Consider the following 14,266-nt stretch of genomic DNA (forward strand, 5'->3'; position numbering starts at 1 on the left):
ACGTGTGTGTGGGGTTGTGTGTGTGGTACACGTTGTGAGGACAGTGGCTCTTCAGGCCTGTGTTGCTCCACTGACGGAGGATGTCTACTGGTGGTGTCTGCCCGTCCGGGAGATCCAGAACAGAACGCACGGCTCCTGGGAGAATCTCCCTCGACTAAAGAGATTCCCTGACGCTCAATAATGCAATTACTCTCTAATGGCCAAGTTTTGTGTCATTTAAAGGGGTACTCTGTCCATTTTAGATGATGTTTTTTAGTCTTTGAGATATTACAAGCGGGAATGGCCGGGAATCTGCTGTCATCGCTAACGGATAGATATTTGAGTCGAACCAGGCTAGCATTCTTTCCGCGAACAAAAACATTAATCACTGACGCTTGAAATGTGGGAACTTTAGTGAAACAACATGGCAAACGTACAAAACGCTGCTACCACGTAACATATCTAGTCTCTCTTTCTTTTCTGCTCTCCCAGCTGTTCACAGACCGTTATGCTACCTGGCTAGCTAGCGAGCCGCACCCAGCATGCCGTTCAGCGGTGTAACAGTTAATAGGGTCCCCTCTCACCGTGACGGTGCCAGTAAAAACAAAACATGGATCAAACGATACTCGAATAAATTCTTTTTATAATTTAACGACTATTTGAATATTCGAAAGTCGACGCCCATTCCTTCTTCAACGCTGCAGTCTTCTACCAGGCTGCGTGGGAGAGACCAGGCTCCTACCAGGCTCACGGGCTGCGTGGGAGAGACTGACCTCAGCGGGCCTTTCCACTCCTCCGGTCCCTTTTTTTTTTTTTACTCCTCGAGTCTATTTTCCTTCCCTCTAGTAATGCTAGTGGAAGCGGATGATGTATGACGTATAAATCACCTCCTCTCTCCAAACGGCTCCCTGTTTCACGATATAATAAACCAGACAGGGATTTTCACGAGCCTCTTTTCTTCCATACACCGCTTTACTTGCGCTCGCTACCTAACGCTATAGATTTATCGCTCTATAGGTCGAAACCAAAACAGTAGCTGCTGCTGCTTCCTTGATGACCTGGGTTCAGGTCTGGGATGAACTCCCCACGTGTGGAGGATCAGAGAGCTTCTAGGTATCTCTTACACATTCCTTATCATACACCTGCATATAACTCGTCTAACTTGTATGACGGCATGTACAATAATGCTGTATATACCATATGTATATTTATCCACATCCGTCTGAATATACCTGCATATAATCCTTTTTACATACCTGTATATAGTATATCTGTATACATCCATTACCTACTCTTACTAGCTACGCTGCTGGCCAGTGTGACTTACTACTAGGGCTGGGCGATAAAACGATAACGATAACTATCGCGATAAATGATTTCCTCGAAATAAACATGAAACGTGGTCGCAAAGTTTCGATATATCGATTTTCCAAGCTTGGATATGAGCACGCACTAACAACCAATCGGTGAAGGAGATGGCCGAGAGCGAAGGAGACCCGGAAGGTGACCCAGAGGTAGGACTCACTCAACAACAAGGCTTGCTAGGCTAATTAGCTTGCACGGCGATGTTTTATATATTTACGTATGTGTGTGGCGTGAATTCTGAGGCCACGTTTATAGTAGTGTGGGGTATACAGTGGACGTCGTTTCAATATATTGTGGCGGAAGAGAGTATTTTAGTGTCATATTTAGCACATTGTCATGGAATACACCGCTTAGAAGCAACAGGCTGGCTAGGATAACTAGCTTGCACGGCGATGTTTTATATATTTACGTGCAGAGTATGTGTGTGGCGTGAATTCTGAGGCCACGTTTATAGTAGTGTGGGGTATACAGTGGACGTCGTTTCAATATATTGTGGCGGAAGAGAGTATTTTAGTGTCATATTTATTACATTGTCATGAGATATTCCGCTTGTCGGCTAACTGCTAACGTGCGCGGACTGATGACGACATCAACTCGACTCGAGACATTCGCAGCAGCATAAGAAGTTAATTAAACTTGACAGACATTATATCGACGATAATTATCGATATCGAATTGTATGAAAATAATTTTATAATTTTATCGCGATAACGTTTTTGGTCATATCGCCCAGCCCTACTTACTACCATAGTGTATTTATACCTGTATCACTGTACATAATACTATAAAACTGTACATTATTACACCGTAGTACTCGTTTGTATAAACTCCAGTTTAATCACCTGAACATTACTGTTACACTCTGGTTGGATGCCAAACCTCTTTTCGTTGTACTGTACTCGTGCTGTATGCTGATGATACTGTGCTGTATGATGACCATACATTTAAATCTGATATAATCGGGTTGTAGACGATGCCAGCAGACACGCAAACCACCACCTATAAATTGGCCAATATAACCAAAACAAACTGAAGATGGAGCCCCGCTGGTTCTTCTCTCAAAACGCCCTCTTCATCAACTATGTATGTTGTAAGTTGAGTGCGGTGGGTGACCGTGAGGAGGGTCTGTTCCAATAGTCCCTGTATCCCTGGTCTCTGCCTCTTTTATTTTACAATCGAATAAAACCGTGAGATTGGAAGCACCCTGGACTGGACGGCGTGCCTGTGATTCAGCCTCCGCTGCCGTCTCCACCAGCTGTCACGACGAGGAGGATATATGGCGAGGTCTGGGACGGATGGCGTTTGCCGCGTGTGGCTTGACGACGCGTCACACAGGCCTGTAATCGAGGAGCGGTCGGTCAGCGGAGCTGTAAATGAAGAACTTCTGGACCGACTCCAAAGCCACAATCGATAGCTGTTAAGTGGCTCTGCACTTCTGCCGATCCCACGCTAAGAAATGGATATTGGGATCAATAAATTCTCGGTTTCTCCACGGTAACGGTGATGAGATGAGTGGCGGGTTATGATTGGAGCGAAACGGGAGACCGTGTCCAGTGTGATGTGTTGCTCTGTGGCTTGTTGTTGTGTTGCTCTGTGGTGTTGATGTGTTGGGTCATCGGTTACCCGTCGGTAGTGTGATAGTAAAGGGTTAACCTTCTGTAGTGTGGCAGTGAAAGGGTTAACCCGCTGTCGTGTGGCAGTGAAAGGGTTAACCTTCTCAGTGTATTGTCGCAGTGAAAGGGTTAACCATTTGGTAGTGCGGCGGTGATCTCCGCTCTTTGAACACACGTGTGATCGCTCGTGTTGAAGGAGGTGTTTCGCTGAAAGGGCATGGAATTGGTTTTGAGTTGATTTGTACAAGCCCAGCACTTTCCCCACGCGGGCAGACCCTATAAGCCAGCGTGCCACTTAATAGGCAAGTAATGGAAACTTGCTCAGGGCCTTATTGATGGGGAACTCACAATCGACTGCATGCTTACTGAATCATGCATTTAGCTCATTTATTTTGGGTACAGAATAGATTTTGGAAAGTTGTAACAAATGTGTCCTGGGGGGCTGTGTAACTTGGCTGAGCTCCCGCTCAGGGAGTGAGCCACCCCCCCCCCCCTCGTCGAGGCGTTCCAGCTCCGTGAAAATGCTTTGGGTGTATTTAATACATGTGAAATACATGGTTTAAACACGGGGTTCAGGCTGTAGATTATACTAAACTCCGGGGCCACTGTTAATGCTTGAGCTCTCTCTACTACCCCTCTCTCTCTCTCTGTCTGTCTCTCTCTCTCTCTCTGTCTCTCTCTCTCTCTCTCTCTCTCTCTCTCTACCCCTCTCTCTCTGTCTCTCTCTCTCCCCATCTGTCTGTCTCTCTGTCCCCTCTCTCCCTCTGTCTCCCCCCTCTCTCCTCATCTCTATCTGTCTCTCTCTCCATCTGCCCCCTCTCTCTCTCTCTCACCCCCTCTCTCTCCCCATCTGTCTGTCTTTCTCTCTCCCTCTGCCCCCCCCCCTCTCTCCCCCCCTCTCTCTCCCCATCTCTGTCTGTCTCTGTCCCTCTGCCTCCCTCTCTCTCTCTCTCCCCATCTCTGTCTGTCTCTCTCTCCCTCTGTCTCTCCCTCTGCCTCCCTCTCTCTCTATCCCCATCTCTCTCTCCCTCTCTCTCTCCCTCCCTCTCTCCATCCTAACCCCGTCACTGGGGGGCGTCCCGATGCCGTCGCGGCCCCGCAGTACGACGGGACTTTCCTTTATAATAATCCTTTAATACTGCCGGCTGCGCTTACCGCTGCTCCGTCACATCCATCTTAGCGCACGGCGCTCCAGGTCACGCAGCCCCCTGTAGACGGACACACAGAGGGTGCAACAGCAGATGGTGGCGTGTGCTGCTTTTAACTGGCATCAGGGCAGTGTTAGTGGATGGAGGCCTGGGGGTAATGGTGGTGGTGGTGGGGGTGGTTTAGGGCCTAGAGGGTGCGTCCAGGTTGTAGGGTGAGGTGGTCCCACCCTCCACGGCCCCCACTGGCACGAGGAGATTATGGGCTGGGACCATTACAGTGGCCCCCTGGGCACAGTCACAACTCTGCTTATCTGTCAGCACACGCCTGGGTAAGCTCTCCCTTATCTCCAATAACACACACATTGACCAGCAGAGAGAGAGAGAGAGAGAGAGAGAGACACAGAACAATACACACACATGCACACAGAAACACACACACACACACACACACACACACACACACAGAACCATACACACACAGCAGTTTTAAAATCTTTACCTCAATCTCATACCTACTTATTATAAGTGGGATTTTATATCCAGAAGGGAATTTGGAAGTGCAGGAAACATGCCCTGCTGCTGTTACCAGTCTGATCTCGGATCTGTGTCTGTATCGCAGTAATCCTTCAAAGTCGATCATTCGGATGATCTTAAGTTCTTAACCCAGTACTGCCTTTCAATGTCAGAAGTGTTAGACGCACACTCGCATGCATGCGCACACGCACACCGCGGGTGTCTTTAGTTTGGACTTACTGCCGATGGGAGTGTTATTCTTTCAGATAACACACTATCCCTGGAGAGCGGGGTGGAAGTGGACCAGCGCAGCTGAAACAACCTGCTCCGCTGGACGCGTCTCGACCCGCCGTCAGCTTCTCCGTAGCGTGCCGGAGTGTTACTGCCTTTAACAACCGGCTGTGACCCGCTGGTCCGTCTGACGCTTGAAACCCACCGGGCGCGGGCGCAAGCACTCGCGGGTTTGGTGCGAGAACAGCCACGCCGAGTCCCACTTCAGAGCGGGCGAAAGTGCACGGAGGAAGGCACATTTACATTGGAACAGCTGTAAACGCCTAGTCTATATGCGAAGTCAGTCCCTGTTTGAAGATTTTTTTTTTTTTGTAAGATTTCCAGTTCCAGTGCTCTATTGTCCATTTTGCATGTATAACCAGTTATTATCTAATTAATTAGAATGCTAGAATTAATTTTAGAATGATGAAACCAGTGTGACTGTACTCCTGAAAAAGTATAGTATGGTTCATTTGTATTGGGAGGCGTTGATCGCCCGCCCGCGTCCCGCGCCCGGTGGGTTCCGTGCCTGAAGGAGCCCCGGCAGCCGCAGGACAGGGAGGCTCAGGGTGCCGTTGGGTGGACTACGGCGTGTTGCTCTGGACCACGAGGCCGATGTCCGGCTTGTCTGGGCCGGGCTGCTACCGCCTCCTGTCTGTGTGTGTGTTACTCTTCATTTCATTTCAAACCTTCATTTCAACTCTCAAGACACTGAGGTTACCCTAAATTACAGTGACGACCAGCTAACAAGACCACGCCCCCTCAACATACTGAGAGATGGCTGCTCGGAGAGGCTGCACTAAGCCACGCCCCCTCAACATACTGAGAGATGGCTGCTCGGAGAGGCTGCACTAAGCCACGCCCCCTCAACATACTGAGAGATGGCTGTTCGGAGAGGCTGCACTAAGCCACGCCCCCTCAACATACTGAGAGATGGTTGGCTGTGCTCGGAGAGGGTTCACTAAGCCACGCCCCCTCAACATACTGAGAGATGGTTGGCTGTGCTCGGAGAGGGTGCACTAAGCCACGCCCCCTCAACATACTGAGAGATGGCTGCTCGGAGAGGGTTCACTAAGCCACGCCCCCTCAACATACTGAGAGATGGTTGGCTGTGCTCGGAGAGGCTGCACTAAGCCACGCCCCCTCAACATACTGAGAGATGGTTGGCTGTGCTCGGAGAGGCTGCACTAAGCCACGCCCCCTCAACATACTGAGAGATGGCTGCTCGGAGAGGCTGCACTAAGCCACGCCCCCTCAACATACCGAGAGTTGGCTGTGCTCAGAGAGGGTGCACTAAGCCACGCCCCCTCAACATACCGAGAGTTGGCTGTGCTCGGAGAGGGTGCACTAAGCCACGCCCCCTCAACATACCGAGAGTTGGCTGTGCTCGGAGAGGGTGCACTAAGCCACGCCCCCTCAACATACCGAGAGTTGGCTGTGCTCGGAGAGGGTGCACTAAGCCACGCCCCCTCAACATACCGAGAGTTGGCTGTGCTCGGAGAGGGTGCACTAAGCCACGCCCCCCTCAACATACCGAGAGTTGGCTGCTCAGAGGGTGCACTAAGCCACGCCCCCTCAACATCCTGAGGGTTGGCTGTGCTCGGAGAGGGTGCACTAAGCCACGCCCCCCTCAACATACCGAGAGTTGGCTGTGCTCGGAGAGGGTGCACTAAGCCACGCCCCCTCAACATACCGAGAGTTGGCTGTGCTCGGAGAGGGTGCACTAAGCCACGCCCCTCAACATACCGAGAGTTGGCTGTGCTCGGAGAGGGTGCACTAAGCCACGCCCCTCAACATACCGAGAGTTGGCTGTGCTCGGAGAGGGTGCACTAAGCCACGCCCCTCAACATACCGAGAGTTGGCTGTGCTCAGAGAGGGTGCACTAAGCCACGCCCCCTCAACATACCGAGAGTTGGCTGTGCTCGGAGAGGGTGCACTAAGCCACGCCCCCTCAACATACCGAGAGTTGGCTGTGCTCGGAGAGGGTGCACTAAGCCACGCCCCCTCAACATACCGAGAGTTGGCTGTGCTCGGAGAGGGTGCACTAAGCCACGCCCCCTCAACATACCGAGAGTTGGCTGTGCTCGGAGAGGGTGCACTAAGCCACGCCCCCTCAACATACCGAGAGTTGGCTGTGCTCGGAGAGGGTGCACTAAGCCACGCATTAGCGCTGCAGTGAGTGAATTAACATCATCGTGCTGGTTGTTTAAAGAATATACCTACAGTATAACGCTAGTGTTTCATTCAGCTCACCAGTACCATACCTTGTTCTATTTTCTGTTCTGTATAGAGCTCTTGCGCAAGAGAACTACACATTCCGTGGACGGCCTCTATTAACCCTTTCATGACCACACTACAGACGGTTAACCGTAGTGAAAGGGTTAACCTTCTGTAATGTGGTTGAGAAAGGGTTAACCCGTTGTCGTGTGGCAGTGAAAGGGTTAACCTTCTGTATTGTGGTAGTGAAAGGGTTAACCATCTGCAGTGTGGTAGTGAAAGGGTTAACCTTCTGTAGTGTGGTTGTGAAAGGGTTATTACCTTCTGTAGTGTGGTAGTGAAAGGGTTATTACCTTCTGTAGTGTGGTAGTGAAAGGGTTATTACCTTCTGTAGTGTGGTAGTGAAAGGGTTAACCTTCTGTAGTGTGGTAGTGAAAGTGTTAACCCTTTGTCGTGTGGCAGTGAAAGGGTTAACCTTCTGTAGTGTGGTTGTGAAAGGGTTAACCTTCTGTAGTGTGGTTGTGAAAGTGTTAACCTGTTGTTGTGTGGCAGTGAACGGGTTGAACTGTAGTTCAGAGCTGGACCTGGGCTCAGTGCAGTCGTTCAGAGCCAGGCAGGAGGCTGCTGCTGCAGTGCAGTCTCTCTCTCTCTCTCTCTGTCTCTCTCTCTGTCTCTCTCTCTCTCTCTCTCTCTCTCTCTCTCTCTCTCTCTCTCTCTCTCTCTCTCTCTCTCTCTCTCTCTCTCTCTCTGTCTCTCTGTCTCTCTGTCTCTCTCTCTCTCTGTCTCTCTCTGTCTCTCTCTGTCTCTCTCTGTCTCTCTCTGTCTCTCTCTGTCTCTCTCTCTCTCTCTCTCTCTCTGTCTCTGTCTCTGTCTCTCTCTCTCTGTCTCTCTCTCTCTGTCTCTCTCTCTCTCTCTCTGTCAGCCCAGGTTACTGGTGGGTCACAGGCAGCGTTGGCAGACAGGCCTTCCTTTCATCACAGTGACTGACCAGTCATTTATTTCCCATCCGAACACAGAGTCCTTGTTATGAATGGTGCTCTTCATCATCATCATCATCATCATCATATGAACGCTGCTCTACATCATCATCATCATCATCATCATCATCATATGAACGCTGCTCTACATCATCATCATCATCATATGAACGCTGCTCTACATCATCATCATCATCATATGAACGCTGCTCTACATCATCATCATCATCATCATCATATGAACGCTGCTCTACATCATCATCATCATCATATGAACGGTGCTCTACATCATCATCATCATATGAACGCTGCTCTACATCATCATCATCATCATCATCATATGAACGCTGCTCTACATCATCATCATCATCATCATATGAACGCTGCTCTACATCATCATCATCATATGAACGCTGCTCTACATCATCATCATCATATGAATGCTGCTCTACATCATCATCATCATATGAACGCTGCTCTACATCATCATCATCATCATCATATGAACGCTGCTCTACATCATCATCATCATATGAACGCTGCTCTACATCATCATCATCATCATCATATGAACGCTGCTCTACATCATCATCATCATCATATGAACGCTGCTCTACATCATCATCATCATCATATGAACGCTGCTCTACATCATCATCATCATATGAACGCTGCTCTACATCATCATCATATGAACGCTGCTCTACATCATCATATGAACGCTGCTCTACATCATCATCATCATATGAACGCTGCTCTACATCATCATCATATGAACGCTGCTCTACATCATCATATGAACGCTGCTCTACATCATCATCATCATCATATGAACGCTGCTCTACATCATCATCATCATATGAACGCTGCTCTACATCATCATCATCATCATCATATGAACGCTGCTCTACATCATCATCATCATATGAACGCTGCTCTACATCATCATCATCATCATCATCATATGAACGCTGCTCTACATCATCATCATCATATGAACGCTGCTCTACATCATCATCATCATCATCATCATCATATGAACGGTGCTCTTTTCAACGCGCTGCATCATTTCAACAACATGAGTAACAGGATCAGGAGGTGCTCAGCCTGCTGTGGCTCTGCAGGGAGGCCTGGATCAGGATCAGGAGGTGCTCAGCCTGCTGTGGCTCTGCAGGGAGGCCTGCTGGTTGCATTGCAGTAATGCTCTCATCTTGGCAGGCGTCTTGTCCTGCGGACACAGCCTGGTGCATCCAACGCTGAACTCCCCTACTGAGGCGGCTCTTCCAGGGGGGGGGGGGTCTGGCTTCCTTCCCTAGCTGCAGCTCGTTTTCCGAGGGTCGAAGATTGATCCGTAACATGCATGCCGTCTCCCCAGGTTTTCAAACCGTACGTACGCTCCCTCTGGGGTTTCCTAACCGTACGCTCCCTCTGGGGTTTCCTAACCGTACACGCGCTCCCGTTGGGGTTTCCAAACCGTACGTACGCTCCCTCTAGGGTTTCCAAACCGTACGTACGCTCCCTCTAGGGTTTCCAAACCGTACGTACGCTCCCTCTAGGGTTTCCAAACCGTACGTACGCTCCCTCTAGGGTTTCCAAACCGTACACGCGCTCCCGTTGGGGTTTCCAAACCGTACGTACGCTCCCTCTAGGGTTTCCAAACCGTACGTACGCTCCCTCTAGGGTTTCCAAACCGTACGTACGCTCCCTCTAGGGTTTCCAAACCGTACGTACGCTCCCTCTAGGGTTTCCAAACCGTACGTACGCTCCCTCTAGGGTTTCCAAACCGTGCACACGCTCCCGCTGGGGTTTCCAAACCGTACGTACGCTCCCTCTGGGGTTTCCTAACCGTACACACGCTCCCGTTGGGGTTTCCAAACCGTACGCTCCCGCTAGGGTTTCCAAACCGTACGCTCCCGCTGGGGTCTCTAACCACGAGTGCGTGACCGCCGTCGTTACAGCGGCAGGGCCTTTTCTCCCGCAGCGCCTCCCTCCTGCTCTCTGGGTTCTTGCTGCAGAGGAGCAAGAGAAGCACTTAGCAGTCTGGCTCAGACCCCATTGTGTGATGAGCCAGGCTGCAAAATGGCACCCAAGAGGAAATCAGAAACATGCGCTCACCTCACCTCTCCGTCTCTCGTTTGGAACGCATTACCGCTAGATTCCACCCCAAGGCAACTACAGGAAAACACACACGTCACACACACACTCTCTCTCGCAGGGATTGCAGAGTTAGTTTTGTAATTTGGTAAAGTCCTACAACTTGAATGTACTAGTATTTTGTGGTTTGTCCTGTGTTTATTTATTGGGATTTAAGTCGGGAACTGGGACCATTACAGGACCTTCAGTTGTGACTGTGGTTTCATTACTGGACCTTCAGTTGTGACTGGTTTCATTACTGGACCTTCAGTTGTGACTGTGGTTTCATTACTGGACCTTCAGTTGTGACTGGTTTCATTACTGGACCTTCAGTTGTGACTGGTTTCATTACAGGACCTTCAGTTGTCACTATGGTTTCCTGGACCATTACTGGACCTTCAGTTGTGTAAAAGTAGGTAGTGAATGCACATTGTATACCACTGTATACAATAAGTAATTTATACTGTATCTACTAAAGGAAGTCATTGAGGCTTGCCGCTTTTAACTTCCTCTAAATCTGCTTAAAGCAGGAAGTGTTTAGCTGGTTACCTTGTGTTCCTGTTACTGCTTTACACAAACATACTGACAGCTGACTGACTGACTGATGGGCCAATCAGGGTAGCCTGATGATGCAATATTTTCAGGAACTAGATTGGCTTGTTTAGTTAAACACACCTACACTTTACTCAGTCGCAGTTCAGTAGTTGTTTAGTTAAACACACCTACACTTTACTCAGTCACAGTTCAGTAGTTGTTTAGTTAAACACACACCTACACTTTACTTGGTCGCAGTTCAGTAGTTGTTTAGTTAAACACACACCTACACTTTACTCATCACAGTTCAGTAGTTGTTTAGTTAAACACACACCTACACTTTACTCAGTCACAGTTAAGTAGTTGTTTAGTTAAACACACCTACACTTTACTCAGTCACAGTTCAGTTGTTGTTTAGTTAAACACACACCTACACTTTACTCAGTCACAGTTCAGTAGTTGTTTAGTTAAACACACACCTACACTTTACTCAGTCACAGTTCAGTAGTTGTTTAGTTAAACACACACCTACACTTTACTTGGTCGCAGTTCAGTAGTTGTTTAGTTAAACACACACCTACACTTTACTCAGTCACAGTTAAGTAGTTGTTTAGTTAAACACACCTACACTTTACTCAGTCACAGTTAAGTAGTTGTTTAGTTAAACACACCTACACTTTACTCAGTCACAGTTCAGTTGTTGTTTAGTTAAACACACACCTACACTTTACTCAGTCACAGTTCAGTAGTTGTTTAGTTAAACACACACCTACACTTTACTCAGTCACAGTTCAGTAGTTGTTTAGTTAAACACACACCTACACTTTACTTGGTCGCAGTTCAGTAGTTGTTTAGTTAAACACACACCTACACTTTACTCAGTCACAGTTCAGTAGTTGTTTAGTTAAACACACACCTACACTTTACTCAGTCACAGTTCAGTAGTTGTTTAGTTAAACACACCTACACTTTACTCAGTCACAGTTCAGTAGTTGTTTAGTTAAACACACACCTACACTTTACTCAGTCACAGTTCAGTTGTACCTCCATGCAACGATCAGATTCCACACTCAAGGTTGTGATCATTTCCTGTGATGTAGTTTGGATGAGGTTGGAACTACTTTTTCAATGTAGTTTTAGGTGAACTTATTTTCATTCTGAAGTAGCTAGTAGTTTGGTAAACTACAGTTTTAAAATGGTTTCCCCACCACTGTGCAGCAGTTAGACCAGAGTCTAAACTACATCACTCACTGTGCAGCAGTTAGACCAGAGTCTAAACTACATCACTGTGTAGCAGTTAGGCCAGAGTCTAAACTACATCACTGCTCTGGGGGGGGGGGGGGGGGGGGGGGGGGCAGGTATGGCTGCATGATGATGATATGAGGAAACTCACTGCGGTGCCAAAAAAAACCTATTAAGCTCAGGGGAGACTGCACCTCTGCGGTGGAAGCCTGTAGACTGTGGAGCAGCACTCCCCTCTCAGGCAGACCCTCCACTGAAGCCTGTGGAGCAGCACTCCCCTCTCAGGCAGACCCTCCACTGCAGACTGCAGACTGTGGAGCAGCACTCCCCTCTCAGGCAGACCCTCCACTGCAGACTGCAGACTGTGGAGCAGCACTCCCCTCTCAGGCAGACCCTCCACTGCAGACTGTGGAGCAGCACTCCCCTCTCAGGCAGACCCTCCACTGCAGACTGTGGAGCAGCACTCCCCTCTCAGGCAGACCCTCCACTGCAGACTGTGGAGCAGCACTCCCCTCTCAGGCAGACCCTCCACTGCAGACTGTGGAGCAGCACTCCCCTCTCAGGCAGACCCTCCACTGCAGACTGTGGAGCAGCACTCCCCTCTCAGGCAGACCCTCCACTGCAGACTGTGGAGCAGCACTCCCCTCTCAGGCAGACCCTCCACTGCAGACTGTGGAGCAGCACTCCCCTCTCAGGCAGACCCTCCACTGCAGACTGCAGACTGTGGAGCAGCACTCCCCTCTCAGGCAGACCCTCCACTGAGTCATTCAGGCTCAACATGTACTTTAATTCTTTAGTGTTTGAATCCTCCCTGATCTAGCTGGGTTTCTGCTCATGCTCCGTGTGATTTACTGTGTCGATTTGAGTGTCTAGTTGAGGCAGGAGCTAACGGAGGGAAAGTTTGTAAAAACGCTGCATTATTCTTTTCCAACAAAACCCTTCCAAAACACACACACACACACAGTGCAAATTCCTTGACTCCCTTGCGTAGTGGAGGCCAGGATATGAGGTCACCCTGACTTGTCCCAGAGCTATTTATTACAGCGCGGTTTCAGAAAGAGTTCTAGAACGTCAGTGGCTTATGACCCACTATGATAAGGTGGCCGCAACATGGCGTCTGTACTATCCTTGTCAAACTAGATGGCTGCGACTTGTCCTGGGAGGACAGTGACCTCCCCTTCCCCTCCCTCCCTCCCTCCCTCCCACGCTCCCTCCCACGCTCCCTCCCTCCCTCCCACGCTCCCTCCCTCCCTCCCTCCCCTTCCCCTCCCTCCCCTTCAACTCCCTCGCTCCCTCGCTCCCTCCCTCCCTCGCTGCCTGAACTTGAACCCTTTATCCTGAAGTGCTCTTGCAGCCCCATGCTGACATGTTGGCTGCCTCTCATGTCAACAGACTGAAGGGAAACTATTTGGGCCCTACTGGTTTATCTCGATACCAATACCAATGTCCATATAAACCAGTATGGTTCTGCAAAACACACCATGTATCTGCTGAAAAGTGACAGGTTTAAAAATAATAATAATAAAAAAAATATATATATAAAAATAATAAACTATTTTGCTCAGTAGCTTTTAAGGAAAGGTGGTGTGTTCTTTTTTTTAAGAACACTTTCATTTACAGCACTGTTGTATGTTTTGTACAATATACAATAGGTTTTTCACAATCTAATGTACAAGCACTGATATCTGTCAATTATGATAAAGGTCAGCCGATTGTATGGGTTCGCTTTGAAACCACCACCACCTCCTCCTCCATCCACCTCTGTTCCTCTCTCTTATCTATTTATTCCAGCTCCTCTCTTCAACGCTGGGCCTGGTCAGCTGTCAACAAGGCCCCCTGGGAATGACCACAACACTGACACATGACAGGAGAACCAATGGACCCGTCTCAAACTCCTTTCTTGATCCTCCAATCAACAACCCTCGCCGCCCCGGCCGGACAAGCGAGGAGAAGCGACGGTTGCGATTAGAGGATCAAGAAAAGAGGAGCGGGGCTTTTGAGACGGGGCCAGTTCCCCTTTGCATGGTGTCCAGCATGCTGCTACATGTTCAAGTCGCTAAATACTCACCTTTTGCATGACATGTCAGAGCGGTGGTCACGACGAGCTGCTCTGCGTTTCCACGGCAATGAAAAACACACAGGAAGCAGATACTGTACACAAGCTGGGCTGGAGCTGTCCTCCTTTCAGCGGCTTGTGTTTTGATTAATCGCTGTCTTTACAGCTCGCTCAGAACGAGCAGCGTCAGGGGAATTGTTTTGGACTTTTCATTGTCAA

The 14,266-nt window shown here is 49.1% G+C and overlaps 1 protein-coding gene across 3 annotated transcripts in view; it reads left to right on the forward strand.

The window, feature by feature from the left end:
• The window catches only part of tpst1 (tyrosylprotein sulfotransferase 1), a 107,241-nt gene that overhangs the window by 84,402 nt on the left and 8,573 nt on the right, over positions 1–14,266 (forward strand). The gene's annotated exons all lie outside the window — the stretch shown is intronic.

Source organism: Notolepis coatsorum (genome assembly GCF_963971535.1).
Source record: "Notolepis coatsorum genome assembly, chromosome: 1".
Classification (NCBI taxonomy): Eukaryota; Metazoa; Chordata; class Actinopteri; order Aulopiformes; family Paralepididae; genus Notolepis; species Notolepis coatsorum.